Raw genomic sequence first — 16,199 nt, forward strand, 5'->3', positions numbered from 1 at the left:
TACCTGGAGAGAAGTGGATTCCCCTACCCCCCACCTGTCTGTCTGGCGACCGGGGTCTTGATCCTGAGTCTCGGGCACTGGGGAGGCCTTGGTTTCCAACAGGTGTGTTTTGCAGAGGAAATAGTTGCCTCCCAAGGAAAAGTCTCCTGGGGCCTGAAGGCTCCATGGTCCTCATCCTGACCCATCTGTGGCCACAACATTGCTATTTCACGTGCTGATTTATGGAACGACATTTATTGAGCACCCACTGTGTGCCAGCCCCCATCCTCCACTCTGGAAATAAAATCTGAAAAAAAAAAAAAAAAAAAACAAAAAACCACAAAACCCCTGCCTTCCTCGAGCTTACATTTTAACAGACAGATGATTAAAATATAAAGACTAGATCCATTCATGACATAAGCCATACGTGCTATAGAGAAAAATGAAATAGAAAAAACAAACAGAGAATGTTGCCCCCCTCCTCCTGGGAACTGGGAGGGGCAGCAAGCAGAGGAGTTAAAGAAAACTTTGCTGAGAAAATGATATTTGTGCAAAGAGCTGAAGGATGTGAGGGAGGAACTGGTGGAGAGGAGGCTGTGGAAGGCCGTATGTTGAGGGCTTGTGGCAGTCCAGCCAGGTGGAGCTGAAAGACAGCAAGGACCGAGCCAGGATCTAAGGCCCAGGAGGGAAGGGACGGGGCTCGGCTGTGCAGCCTGGAGGCCCGGTGGCCTGACTCTGACGGGGGAAGCCACCACAGGGTCTAAGGAGAGGCATGCCGCCTGCCCTCAGCTTTCACCCTCTGGCTGCCGTCTAAGGATGAGACCGGAGAAAGAGGACAGGTCACTGAGAGTGGCCAGCCAGAGTGGCAGCCATGGAGGTGGAGAGGAGCTGCCGGGCCAGGACGTATTTGGAGGCTCCACATATGGATAAGATGCATGAGACAGGAGTTTAGAGTGATTCCAAGGCTTGAGGGTTAAGACACCTGGGGGGCTAGGGTTGCCCTGCACTGCACTGGGGAGGACCAGAGAGGAGTCCATTGAGACAGGAGTGATGAGAAGGGGTTAATCACAGGACAGGCTGCAGGACATCCCACTGGACACCAAGGGAACATCCAGAAGATCGTCTGCTTGAGAGGACAGGATGGTGTTGGACGCATAGGTAAACTGAACCTCGCTGAAGAATGGCCTTTCCAGCTGAGAATGGAAGAGGTCGCCATGAATGGAGTCAGCTGAACGCCAACACGTGTGACCTCCAGCGTCCACACGCACATGATCGACTGCGTGCCACAGGCTGCAGATGGGCAGGCAAGATGAGGTCTCCAACGGATGATGGGGTTCCATCGTGGGACTGGCATGGTGAGTCGGGCGCCCAGCTTTGGTAGTTGGGGGAGCTCTGGGTGTGGAAAGGTGACAGTCCCCAGGGAAGATGGGGACCGTCTCCTTGGTGCTGGGGACGGGGGTGTGGATGCCGCAGAAGAGGCAGGCACTGTCTGAACTTGACTTTGCTCCTCAGGCAGCTTTCCAGGAAGAACATGGCAGTGTGTTAAAAGAGAGAAAAAATAAAGTAGGAGAAGAGAGACACATCCTAAATGATAAAGCCCAAAATGTGACACCTAGCAGTGAATACTGGTTACTCTGGTTAAGAGTTCCATCTTTTCCCATCAGACTTTCAGCCAGGACCAGGCCAGGACCACTAAATTCCTTGAATCCAGCGCGCCCTCAGGAAGTTCCATCCCTTCCAACACCAGGTGAAGAGTTCGAGGTTCAGCTGGGCAGGCCTGTCTGACTCTCAGCTCCCAGCCGGAGAACTCGGGCCGATTCCTAAGCTAAGCCCAGTTTCTTCTCCTACCATGTGGAGCAATCGTTCTCTCTGGCGGGAGTGCCACGAGGACCCACGAGATGGCACTAGCAGGTCCTTACCTCGGAGCCCTCTTCTCCCTCCCCTCCCACGCTGCTTCGGCTCCAACAGGCTGGGCTGCCGCCCGCCCTCCCACCTCAGGCCTTGGCACCTGCTCACCAGCGCTGAGCCTCGCCCAGCAAACGTTTGCCCCTCTCTAAATCGAGGTCATGGCTGTGGCCACTTCATAGGGTTACACAGGTGATGAAGCTCTTTGAGGACAGCCCCCAAGGTGACATTTGCTTCGTTGTATGGAGGGTGTGAACTTGCTGTCACCTGAACGGAAGGGAGAAAGCCATCCAAAGGGGCTTAAGGGACGCGGGGGGCCTGGCAACCCAGCTGGTATTTGCCTGATGTGCCCTTAGGCCCCCTCCGCCATGTTGGTGACGGGGCCTAGCTCTTCTCTGGGTCCAGACGCATAAACCCATGGACTGGGTGTTGGCGGAGCCAGGGGAAGGAGCCTCCACCTGCCCCCTTGTGCGCTGCGTCTTGCCACTGCAGTGACGGCTCCCCAGCTCCCCGCCTCTTACGGAGCACCCGACTTCTCTCAGAGCTGTAGATTGGAGGGTGCGGGGAATGTCAACAAGTTTGTAACCACTCTCAATCCAGTGAGGAAACAGCATCCCCCCCGCCTCCTCATCTGGCTCCCACACCCTGGCTCAGCTCTGGTTTAAGTCAGAGACAAGGAGTTAAGAAGGAAGAGTCTGGAAGGCAGCTCACCACCCCACCCCCACCTGGGAACCCTGAATACTGCTGCTTACTTTGCCCCCTGGGAGAGCAGTAGGTTTGTCTCAGGGGAAATAGAAACCAAGGGTTGCTCATGAGAGTGGCACTTTGGCAGCAAGGCCTCTCTCTCCTCAAGTAAGTCCCCAGCTCCTGTGGCCTCAGGGGCCTCAAGCAGGTGATAGAAATAGGACCTGTAATCTCCTGAGAAACAGGAACTAAACAGTCACACCATACAAGTAACACCACTTAGCACTGGCTAAGTGCCCCACACTTAGAGCTTCAAAGGCAACATTTAATCAGCCCAGCACCTCTATAGAGTGGCTTCAAATCGCACCTGTACTTACAGATGAGGAAACTGGGCTTTTCAAGGTCAAACAACTTGTCCAAGGCCTGTGGTCAGCCAGGAAGTGGCAGAACCAAGATTCAAATGCTGCCTTGTCCGAATTCAAACCACACATTCCCATTGAACTGCAGGTGCCCTGCGGTCATGCCCCTAAGGTGCACCTCCAGGGACTGCAGGGCTCACCTACTGTAGCTTTGAAACCTTGCTCTCCACTTTCCATGAGTTCCAGACCTACTTCTTGGGCCCCTCTGCAATCCTTCTTTCACTGGGTGGCGCATAGGTATCGGGCACCTGCCCTAAGCCACACCTGGAGAACATGCTGGGGTTACCGTAGTAACAGGACAACACAAGTCCATCTATTAAAGGCTTGTACTCTTTGTGGGGAAGATAGGAAACACGATCATCTAATCAACAAAGTTACAAAATCATTTTGGGGAGCCAAGGTGCTGTGAAGATCATAAAACAGGGTGATGAGATAGAAATGACCTTTGTTCCAGCACTGAACAACGCAGAGCAATGGAGCAAATGAAGAGCTGGCAGCAGAATCTGAGCAAAGGGCAGCAGGTGCGGGGGCCACCAACGGGCCGCTGTATTCAAGGAGCAGCAAGGAGGCGGTGCGGCCAGAAGGCGGGGCCGGGGAACAGCCCCAGGAAGTAAAACCAGGAAAGGCTCACAGACAGGAGCCCTGGCAGGTACAGCGAGATGCTTCTGTTCCATCCCCAGTGCTGTGAGAAGCTGCGGGAGGATTCAGAACTGGAGGGTGACATGGCTTGATCTAAATGGCATGAGGATGGATTGGATTGTAGACGGTCAGGAGCAGAAGCCAGGTGACCCAGCAGGACGAGTTTCCCCCAAACTTTGCTCAATTGCCTTTCAAATAGGCGAATGCTGCTGGAACATTCCTTGTAAATCTGTACTTTTCTTTCTTTCTTTTTTTTTTTTTTTTTTGGACTGGGGATTGAACCCAGGGGCACTTCACCACTGAGCCACATCCCCAGCCCCCCCAGCCCTTTTTATTTTTATTTTGAGACAGGGTTGAGACCTAAGTTGCTTAGGGCCTGGCTAAGTTGCTGAGGCTGGCCTCAAACTCACAATCCTCCTGTCTCGACCTCCGAGGCACTGAAGTTCAGGCCTTCCACCACAGCACCTGCGTGAATCTCGACTTCTTCACCCCACTTTTCAGTTCCCTCAGTTGTCCCTCACATGGCGTGAGTTTGAAGCTCTTACCCGCTGCTCTGGACCCACTGACCTCCAACACCACGCTGTTGCTCTGATTCCTCTTCTTTACCCTTCTGCTCCACCCGTTGCCCAGTGGTCATTCTCCTAAGAAATTAGCTTTTATTTTCTTGCCTCTGCAAATATTTTCTTACCCCTGATTATTGCAGCAGCAAGATGGGACAAAGAGGGGCATTGAGTCTTTGCAATGAAGACCTCAGACAGTCTTGTGGGGAGCTCTGAGGCTACAGTGACATTACAGAGCTGTCCTGAGTGGGGATAAGAAAGCCGGGATGCCACACCTCCAGGTTAACCTGTCACCAACTCCTGGGCATGACATGGGAGAGGTGGCACTCTTCATAGAGGCAACCCCAGAGAGGGCTGGCAACAGGACTGCCTACCAGCAGCAGTCCCCAAAGCTGGGGGAGAAATTCTTTGTCCTCTGTGAGGAACTGGGTGGCATCTCACAGCATCCACTGACATCAGGAGGAAGACAGGACTGTGGAGGGAGGCTGGGGCCTGTCTCTGCGTCTCTTGGCTTCCCTTTCCTCTGTGTGTCCTCACTGTCAGACCCTCTCCCTTAGGGTGCCTTGCATGGCCACAGGCACTTCTAGAACCTGTTCCATCAGCTCAGCTGCTGGGAACGTGGGCCCTCCCCACGTCTCAGGCTGAACTCCCACTTCTCTGACCTGTGCATCCACTGCCCTGCCCAGCGTTCCAGATTCACATCCCCTGCACTTTTCTCTGCCTTCTGCCACAGCTCATTCTGTGACTATAAATTTGTACCTGTTGAGTTGGACGAATTCTCCAAGTTCTACGGCTGTTTTAGTCAGCTTTTTGTGTTCTTGGTGAATGGAGCTCTCTATTTCTATGTTAGTGAACTTTTTCACTGCCATGACCAAAAGACCTGGTTTGACAAGAACAATTTTAGGGGAGGAAAGGTTTATTTGGGGCTTATGGTTTCAAAGGTCTCAGTTCATAGATAGCCAATTCCATTGCTCTGGGCCCAAGGTGAGGCAGAACATCATGGCGGAAGGGCGTGGTAGAGGGAAGCAACTCAGAACATGGCCACCAGGGAGCAGAAGAAGAGTTCCCTCAACCAGGACAGAATATAAGCTCCAACAGCACACCCCAGCAACCCACGTGCTCCAGCCACATCTCACCTGTTAATCCATTCAATGCACTGATTAGGTTAAGGCTCTCATAACCCAGTCACTTCACCTCTAAATTTTCTTGCATCTTCTCACGCATGAGCATTTGGGAAACACCTCACATCTAAACATAACAGTTGCCATGAACCAAAGGCCATGCAGGGAAATCCTGACCATTTTGCTAAAGGTCTGAGTGTTTTCCTGTGGCCTTGCTTCTGTGTGATGCTTCATTTTGAGATTCTGTCTTAGAAAATGACAGGAAATTTAAGGAAAGGGCAGCATAAAGCTTCCCTGTGCAGGGTTTCTTGCACCTGCCTATCCTCATTGGCTTTCATTCAATGTCATCTCTGTAACAGCCTACTGAGGAGGGTCTCAGCTGCATTCACAGCAGAGGAAACCAAAGCTTAACCAGGTTTCCTCTTGTGCACAATGTCATATGGTAGGAAGAGGCAGAGTCGGGGTGAACTCAGGACTCTCTGACTCCAAAACCTGCTTCTAGGCACTAAGTGCATTGCTCTCTGTCATCAGAGGAGACTGAGAAAGGGAACACCCGGATTCCAGGACCAGCTTTGCTGAAAACCAGATAGCCAGGGAGATGTCACTTACATTTCTTTAGTTTCCTATGTTCATATGTGAATACATCACCAGTGAAGTCCCACATCATGTACAACCACAAGAATGAGATCCTAATTAGAATAAGTCATACTCCAGGAAAATATAAAATGCCAATATACTGTCATGTAAATCTAAAAAGAACAATCAATCAATCAATCAATCAATCAATCTTTTTTGGTCAAGTTTCCTCATCTATAAAACAAGAAGGGGGAAAAAGTTCCTTCCTTGTCTTACTATTTGGGGTAATAATAATAGCTCGTTGTCGGGGTACCCGGGACTCCTAGCCTTGGGCACGGTCAAGATGGCGCCTGGCGCTGAGCCAAAAGCGGTTGGCTATACAGTATTAGCTAGTTAACAATGTGATTAGTGCATGCCTTTCTCGTGTGCCTATTCTATACCTACAGCTGTTCGCCGTTTACCTCGTGTACTCTCCCTTGATTGGTTGAAGTGTATATAGGCTTGGTAACTTCCTGGGAGGGGGAGTAGAAGCGAGGAAGAAGAGTGCGAGCGAGGGCGAGGGCGAGAGCCGAGTGGGAGAAGCGGAGAGGCCGAAGCAGGCGTGAGCCGAGCGGGAGAAGCGGAGCGACGGGAGCAGGCGAGAGTTAAGCAGAGGGAAAGAGAGCGAGAGAAAGAAAAGAGAGAAGGGGATAGAAAAGAGGGAAAGAAAGGAAGACTGTGCACAATAAACTTCCAAAGCTTCAGACGTTTGTCGTGTCTCTCTCTGCGGGCAGAGGGAACGCGATAGCTCGTACTGCTGAGTGCTTCTTCCACGCCTAGCATGGTGCTAACATGCTTTGAAACACGTCTCATTTGCTGCAGACCCTTGTGATTAAGGGCAGTCAGCATTCAATCCCCCTTGACAAATGAGGAACCTGTGGTTTGGAGAAATCAGTCACTTTCTCCAGGAAGCAAGGACAGGACATAGACACTCAGACATGCTGACTCTGGAGTCCTCGTCTTAGCCTGTCTGGCTTCCAGGATCTCAGAGTCCAGTCTTGTTGGGTTCTCTACCTGAAACACCCTGGTGCTCGCCCTGTGGGCCTGGGTGATTCCTGGCAGGTCTTGGGAGCCCAGTTCCCCAGCTGGGCCAGCCACGGTGCTGTGGCTCTGGCTGCCCACATTGCCCATGACTTTTTGCTCTCTGCATTCAGTGGGTGTAAACTCATGGAAGCAAGGAGCAGTCCTTGGGTCCCCCGTGCCTAGAACAGCACTGCATTGTGAAAGGAAAGCCTTTCCACTCAGCAGCACTTGCCAAGGAAACGCCAAAACTGAATACCAGACCCACGCTGGATCTTGCTGTAGGCTTTGTGATCTGAGAACAATGAGATCTTTAAAAACCAGCCTTACAGGCTCATTCTCTCCTACCCAACCTGCATGTTGCCATCCTTAATTAGCATCATCGCATGAAACTTTTTTCTTCTAATTCTTTAAAACAAGAAAAACAAATGACTACAACCAAAGAAAAATAACTTGAGTTTTTTTCCTCCCAAAAAACATGTCCTTGGGTTTTTTCACTGTCAAGTTCCCTTGCCTGGCAAGTAAATGCACTCAGTATTATTATTATTATCACCGTTGTTGTATTTATTGATGTACAGTTCTGATGATGTTGTTTCTAATCTTTGGCAGTGCACAGCAAGTTCAATAAATATATATCAAGTGTCATAAATATAAGCAACTTCCGATCAGGTAAGGGATGACACTCTCATGTAGATACCTCAGGAGCCAGCAGGGACGCGCGGTCACTTCCCAAGGTCAGTGGGGAGACTTCAGGGGAGGATCAATTCAGGTTTGGTGGTCATCCTTCCCCTTTTTCCTAATCCCTGGTCCCTCTCTGGCCCTACCTTCCCTTGTCAGCATAGGTCCCATAAGGTGTCTTTCAGTGGTTGTCTTGACAACACCCTCCACCCCCTGCCCTCTGCCTTTCCAGCACCAGCTGGATAAACGAATGCTCTTCTCTCTCCCTGCCTGCACAGGAGCCACAGGGCCTTTGCTTCCCAGAGTGACAGCAACTGGACACCCAGGACACACCACAAATTCTGGAAGCCACAACTTGTTGGGCATTTTTCCAGTCCACTCACCTACTCGTCCTTCCCAAACTGCCAAGCCCCTCCTCCTACTTCACTGGTGAAATAAAAGCCACAGGTAGGAGCTCTTCCCCTGCTGCTGCCTGGCTAGAAGTCTAAGGACCCCTGCCCCACCGTCTCCCTCCTCCTCGTCCCGTCGCCGCCTCTGCGTGCTGAGACCATCTGCTTGCTTTCTCAGCAAACTACCCCACTGTGTACCTGCCTCCTTCTTGGAAAGTCAGCTACCTTTCAGCTGGATCTGTTTCAGGAACAGTTATAGATGTTTAATCCTTCACATCCTAAAAGAAAAAAACCAATAAAAGCCCTTCCCTTGACTCTTTACTCCTTTTTTCCATTTCGGAGTCAAATCAGTTGAGAAAATGGGGAAGGGGTGCTCGTTGACCATAAATCATTGCATGTACTCATGGCCCTCCAAGTTGGCTTTGACCCCAGGTGCCCATTGGCATTGCTTTCGCCAGGGTAACCAAGGACTTTCATATTGCTAAATCCAAAGACATTTTTCAGTTCTCCTCTTGACTTCTCGGGAACATGACACATGGTCAACTTCTCCCTTTTTCTTGCAACATTCTCTTTGTCCCCCACCCTCTACTTGGCTTTTTACCCTTCCGGAAGTCTTCATTGACCCTCTCTGTCGGCTGTCTCCCAGGGCCAGCCTGTGGCTTTAATTACCATCTGCTTTCCTATGGCTGTTCCAGTCCAATCTCCAGCCCAGACCTGTCCTTGTGGTTCCAGACCCGTGAGTCCAAGTACTTCTTGATTTTTCCACCTAGAGTCTCAAAAGGTGCATCAAACTCGAAACTGAATTCATTGTGCTCCCCACACCCTGCACACCAAACCCGTCTTCTTTCAGCATTTCATTTCTAGGGCGATGCTATTATCAAACAGTCAAAACCCTGGGCTCTTTGCTCCCCCCTCGCATCCTGTATGTCCAACAAACCCCAACTTCCTTATTGTTGTTGTCGTTTTGGTTACTTGTTGTTGTTTTGGTTTTTGTAGTAGGGATTGACCCCAAGGACACTTTACCACTGAACCACATCCCCAGACTTTTTTTTTTTTTTTTTTAAATTTTCAGATAGGGTCTTGCTAAGTTGCTGAGACTGGCCTCAAATTTACAATCCACCTGTCTCAGTCCCCTGAGTGGCTGGGCTTATAAGCAGATGCTACCATGCCTGGTTTCATTTTTCATTTCATTAATTAACCCATTAAGTCCTAAGTTTTCAATTCTGCCAGTATTTCAATGAAATGGATATAGGTGCATTAAAATAGTTTGGGAATTATAATCGACAACTTATATACATTATTACATTAGTTAATATTAATATATTATAATTATACTAGTGTTATCATTATGTATCATAGACTCTATTTAAGTTTTTACATGTGCTTCCCATCTGGGAAGACAGAACGAGATGGGTCAATGTCTTTCGGACTGTTCCAGTTCCCCCATCTCCTCTGCCACCGTTCCTACCCAAGCTGTCATTTGGGGCTCAGAATTTGTCAAAGGCCTTCCAACTGGTGTTCTCACATCTATCCTAAGGCTTCTAGCCCATTCTCCATTGCAGCCCAAAGACACTTTCAAAACCTTAAAATCGGGCTGAGGAGATAGCTCAGTTGGTAGAGTGCCTGCCTCGCAAGCACAAGGCCCTGGGTTCAATCCCCAGCACCGCAAAAAAAAAAAACTTAAAATTGCCATGAACTACCCTTCCATGTTTAACCCACCTGGTGACTTGGTTTACTTTAAAGACCCAGCTGTTAACCCTGGCTACGAAGCCTGTGCCATTCAGCCCCATTCAGCCCCCACCGGCCCCTCCAACGTCATGTCACATATTTCCACCACCCAGCCCCTTGTTCCTTCCTCTACTCCACCAGCTGGTGCTCCCTCCACAGGCCTTTGCACGTGACCTCTCTAACCTGCTCTCTGCCCAACCCATCCTTTCATCGAGCCCTATATCCTCAGCAAAGCATTTCCTGACCCTGATGCAGAGGCCAAGTTTTATAAATTACAGAAACAAGTGTTCTTCCTTCAGAGCCCTTCATCAGTCTGTAGAACATACTCTATGGTGCAACAACATGATTGATGTCTCTCTCCTCCAATAGACTTCACTCCCTGACAGCAGGGGCGTGTCTATTTTCCTCACTATTTTATCCCCAGCTATTATTAACATGACCCCCAGAGGACTGTGGGCCCTCGGGAAACATTCATCAAATAATGATGGAAGGTGGAGAAAAGGGAAGGAGATGAAGCTACTGGTCGAGGAGTCTCCAAAGGAATGGATTGTGTTGAATTTGCTAACGCACCTTGTCACCTGGGAAATGGCTGGCTCTGTCCTTTGCACACAATGGTGGAATTTGATTGGACTGAATTGAATTGAATGTCCAACCAGTTCCACTTTGAAATTCATCTTGAGCTATCACTTATAGAGCACGGAACTCATTGTGCTAGGTGTGCTCATTGTGCTGAATGCTTTCCATGGGCTACACCATTTAATCCGGAAGAGACTCGAGACCATGAGACTTGCTTTATATTTTTGACTTTTATAAATGAAGGAAGTACATGGATCAGAGAGCCTGTGGGAAACAGAGGACATACTCAAGGTGGAATGACTCCAGGAAGATAGCGAAAAGGAACCCTTGATAAAGCTGTAGGTTCAAGGAAGACGACCTCACCCGGGGCTGGTAGGGCTAGGCAGAGCCTCATCACTATTTGTAGGCCTGAAGAAGTTTGCCAGAATGTGTCCACAAGGAGGACATGGTGGAGGGACTAAGGTCAGGAGCAGTAGAGTAGGTGTCTAGCCCCTGTGATCCTGAGGGAACCAGGAGACACTGCCCAGCCTCACTTTTCTCCATATCTCTGAGGCTTTGCATTGGCCAACCCAATGGGCATCTGGGAGCAAGGGAACACTTGATGCTATCCCACAGGCTGGCCTCCCAAGACCTTGAGCAGGGAGAAGGATGGAAGAAGGAGCTGGAGGTGCACATTAAAGACACCCATCGTGAGTCCCCAGAGATCAGTCCTGAGAACCAGAGTCCTCTGCAAGGTCCAGGCTGCTCCTCTGTAACCCTCCAGGGGTTCAGGCTAGCTGTCCACATTCCACCTTCTTGGAACATAAATCAGAGAGTTCCTGTCCTGAGACTGTCTTGCTGGAGCAAGAACAGCAGGTAGTGGCCCAGAGAACTCAGGAAGGACAGAGAGGAATACACCACGGTGATTCCCCATCACCCATGGCTATGAGGATCCAGCACTAGAGAGAGACAAGAGTCTGTCTTGGCCTTGTTAGGCCACAGTCTGGTGTGAAATCCAGGCACTCACGATCCTGCTTTTGGGCCTAATTCTGAGCTGTAAAACAGATCATCTGAGATGGACCATCTCACCTAATGTCCGTTTCACCCTGAACTAGATCTGGCAGCTATGTCTCTGACGACCCTAAAGCATTCAGCTAGGGGCACGCTTTCCCTGAGGACCCCATGTCCTAAGATATCCTCAGTGACTCAATCTCTGAAATGGGGATGAGGGAACATGGAGCCATCCCAACACTGGTGTGGTTTCCATACCTGTCTGCAAAGCACCACGATGATCTCAATGGAAAGGTTCCCCGGGAGCATAATGAGCTAGTATAGTCTATTGTGAGCATATCCCTCTTTCTATCCTTGACAGCAGCTTAGCCGCTAAAGGAGAAATCCAAAAGTCACTCACCGGGGACATTGATTCTAGCAATTGGCTCAGTAGTGATAGTCACTCCCCTAGCCCCCAGCTTTCTTAATAACTAAATCCCACTCCTCACCAGACAGACATTCTTTTGTTTTAGTGACTTTTAGGCTGCTTGAAATTTTTCTTTCTTTGTGTAGTTTGCAAAAATTTGTCACCAATAAGATTTTATCCCAAATATGACCCTGTCTTTCACTGTAGCAAAATATTTGATGTATTTTTGAGGTGGAAAAGCAGACGAAACATATTCTCAGACACGATGAGAATGTCAAATTTAGTCAGTGCTTTTACACCGCTCAATGTATAATTCCAACTAGGTGAAGTTTGCATCAAACAGTAACATTCAGAACTAAACAGAAAATGTTAGAAGAGTGGAACTAGGGAGGCTGGTAGGCAGCTGAATCATGCACGCACGATCTGCCACCCAGAACCCGCGAGTGTGGGCTTCCTGGGGCAGAGGGTCTTTGCAGATGTCATTAAGTTAAGGATGTGGATGAGGCCTTCCTGGATTAATGGGGTGAGCCCTAAGTCCAATGACAAGCATCCTTTTAAAAGAAAGGAGGAAGGAGACTTGAGACACACACAGCAAGAGGCGGTAGGAAGACAGGCTGCAGAGACCGGTTGACCGGCGTCAGCACTCTTCAAGGAACAGAGACGATAGAATGTGTATTTGATCATAAAAGGGGATTTATTACATTGGTCTGCACAACAGCGCAGACCAGGCAGATGGGAAACCAGCAGCTGCTCAGTCCAAGAAGCTGGAGCCTCAGAACAGGAAGGACAATGACACAGCCCCAAACCCAGGAGGAAGGCCTGGAAGCTCCCTGGAGGGTCGCTGGTGGGAGTTCAAAGACGGAGGAGTCTGGAGTCTGATGTCCACTGGCATCGGCAGCAGCAAAAGAAATTTTTTAAAAAATGAACCCACTCGGGCTGGGGATAGAGCTCAGTTGGTAGAGTGCTTGCCTCGCAAGCACAAGGCCCTGGGTTCAATCCCCAGCACCGCAAAAAGAAAATGAAAAATGAACCCACTCACGAAGAGTCAAGGTACAGGTGCACCTGTGCATGCCTCGCCCCCCTCCCCGCTCCCGGTTCCATCCAGGCCCTGGCCTATCGGGTGGTGCTGCCCACACTCAGCGCAGGTCAACAGACACACCCAGAGCGTGCTTTACCTGTGACCCAGGCATCTCCCAATCCAGGCAAGCTGACGACCAAGGTTAGCCGTCACTGTGTGGCCTCAAGCCCAGGACACTCAGGAGCCCCAAGAGCATCAGAGGAAGAGCAGGCCTGACTTCCCATGTGGCCTCCAGTCTATGAGCAGGTGAATCCCTGTTCCTTTAAACCAGCCAGCATGGAGTCCTTTGTTGTGGCAGTAACAGGAAACACAGGGACTAAGCAAATCCCCTGACTGAAGTCCCTCATTTCTCAGATGGGAAAGAAACAGCATCACAAATGACATGTGACTTATGAAGGGTTTGCACACAGGTGACTATGTCCAGTCCTTGTAGCGATTCTGGAAAACAACTACTGCCCGGGAGGAGGACTTGGGGCCAGAACAGAACTGCTCTGGCAGCAGAGGGATTCGTCTCGCAAGCCCACAGTTTCCCCCGCAAATCTCCGTGGTTCAGAGAAGTCCAGCAGTGCACCCGCAACTGATGAGAAACCAGCTCAAATGCAGCTGTTTGGTCTCCAGGTTCAGGCTTCAGGGCTCTGCCCAAGTACAGCGGACTCATCTCAAGGTCAGAATTGCCGAAGATTAGAGATGGGTTCGGCAGGGATGACTTCAAAGCTCACAACCTCCATCCTGAGGCTAACTGAAACTGAGTCTCAAAATAGAGGGTTACCAAGCTGACTTGAATAAGCAGTACTCACTATTTATTTGCCTACAGAACATGCTTTCATAGTCTCCAAACGCCAGAGAGCCAAGACGATCAACAGCCCTCTCAGGCCATGTTGGCTTGAGGACCCTCCAAAGCCCATCTGTCTTGTACAACACCATATTTATGTGCTGCGAGAGACACTACATTAGAGTCCCAATGGTTCTGGTGGTAATGAGAGAAGAGTCCAGTTGGGCAACTAATCAAAGAACAGTAACAATTATTCTAGTGACACCCACTCACCCCCAGTTTGCAATTACTTAGCAGCTTAAGTTCCCTTCACTTGGGAGACTGCCTCTGACGCAGACTGAGGTCCCACTTAGAGGCTAATTAGATTAAATGTGGAGTGGGGTTATTTGCAGCTTTAATTATGACCCACACACAGCTAGAGCCATCCTTCGGAGCCCTGGCTTGCCTCAGCAGACACCGGAGGTGATGGGACTCCTGGGAGAGATGTGTGTGGCCCATGGAGCCACCCAGGGCTGCTTCCTCACCAGATTCTGCCCTAGGCGCCTTCTCCCAGGGGCTGTGGGAGAGTCACAGGACGGTGGCGTGAGGATCCAAACAAGGGCTTCCGTTTTTAAGAAACAGTTTTATCAAAGTATAATTAATAGACAGTAAACTGCTTACATTCAAAAGAGACAATCTGATTAAGTTTCGACCTGTCTATAGGTGGAGCTACCACCCAACCAGAAGCGCGTGCATCTCCGCCCCCCAGATTTCCTCACGCCCTTTCCTGTCTGGCCTTCCACACCGTCCCTCTCTCATAACACCAGGGCAGCCACTGGACCGCTTTCCATCACGACAGAGTCGTTCACATTTTCTAGAATTTCATGTAAATTCAAATCATACAACGTGTATTTTTTATTTTTTCTTTCACACAACCTAATTGTTTTGAGATTCATCCATGTCGTTGTGACTTATCAATAATTAATCCCTTTTGTTGCAAAGTAGCCTTTACCATAGGGCTATACCACAATCTCCTTATCTATTTAGCTGTTGAGAAATTTGGATGACATTATTTCAAATAAAGCTGCTACAAACAGTGCAAGTCTTTTGGGTGTATGCTTTCATTTCTTTGGGGATAATACTTCCGAGTGGAGTAACTGCTCATATTGTCTGGAGAAGGGTAACTTTCAGAAACTGCCCAGCTATTTTCCAAAGCTGTTCTATCTTGATTATTGTGACTTTAAAATAAGTCATGAAATCAAGTAATGTTAGTCCTCCAAATTAGTTCTTTTCAGAAGGTGTTTGGACTAGTCCAGTTTCTTGCACTGCTTTGTGAACGTTAGAGTCAGTTCATCAATACCTGCACTATCTGGCAAGAATGTTGATTGACATTTGACCCAGGAGTAAATACGAGCCTGCACTTCCTGCCCAGGAAGCCCGTGACCCTGCCCACCTCATTTCTCTCAGCCATGTTTCGTATTTTAAGAGCCTACCCGTCTTGCTCATCTCCTGTCAAGTCTGCTCCCCAGCATCCCGTATCTCTTGTGCTATTTCATTCCAACCCATGCTCATTCATTACTAGAACACAGAGAAATACTGGCTTTTATATTGATCTTGTATTCAGCCACCTTGTTTTTGTTTTTATTTTTGTTTTCTGCTAGTCTCAAGTGGAAAGATAAATCTACCCTTGTTGGCGAGAAGCCAAGTCCTACCTCTTTTGGAAAATTCCTAATGAGAGGACTCCTTCCTTCCCCTACATGGCTTCACCCCTTTCGTAGCACCTGAGTGCCTTTTTACTAGTTTAGTGGTCCCATTGCAACTATCACTATTATGATCATTATTAAGCATTTAAATGTGTTCTAATTTCTCACCTGCTGTATTTACTTCCTACTGCCAGGGCAGATGATAAGCAACTGAGAAGACATTTTCAAACCATTAAGAGGCTTGGTTTTCTGTTGCTTTATTTCTCCTCGTATGGAAAATTTCTATAGGTTTTTTTTTTTTTTTTTTTTTCAAATCCTGGTAAGCATCAAAGCTACCAGAGAAGTATATTCTGAAAACATAGTTTGCCAACACACCCTCTCTCCAAACTATTGAATCAGAATACAGGAAGTCTGTAGTGTGTTTTTAAGCCACTGGGCAGAATATCTGGTCATATACCAAAGTCTAGAAGCTTCTGTTATGGAGAATTCTTGTGGGCCGTGCAGTCCGGGCCCTGGGGTGACTTAATTGTAAAGCTCCCTTCCTAAGAATCCCCGTTCTTCCTTCTTTCTCTGCTCAGGGCCCTGGGTTCCTCAGTTCTCTTCCTAGCGAGGCAGATTTTCAAACATTATGTCCAAGTGTTGTTCTAGGTATATCATATTTGCACTTCCTTCCGGGAGGAATGACACGGTCAGCAGCCCCTCCTGCCCCAGAGGCCCGTGACCCTGCCCACCTGGTCCAGCCGCAGCTCATGGGTTCTGGTGCTGAGAGCCCAGCCTCGGGCTGCAGCTGGCCCAGGCGTGCCGAGCAGCTGCTGCAGGTGGTCTCCGCAAGAGCGGGGAGCACGGCCCTGTGTGACGCCCCCGTGCTCCGTGGATGTGCAGAACAGGTGGGTACGTGAATCTCACCTGAGCTGAAGAGTGCAGACGGGGTAGAGTGAGGCTGCTGTGCCTGTGAGGC

The sequence above is a fragment of the Sciurus carolinensis genome, chromosome 15 (assembly GCF_902686445.1).
Source record: "Sciurus carolinensis chromosome 15, mSciCar1.2, whole genome shotgun sequence".
NCBI lineage: Eukaryota > Metazoa > Chordata > Mammalia > Rodentia > Sciuridae > Sciurus > Sciurus carolinensis.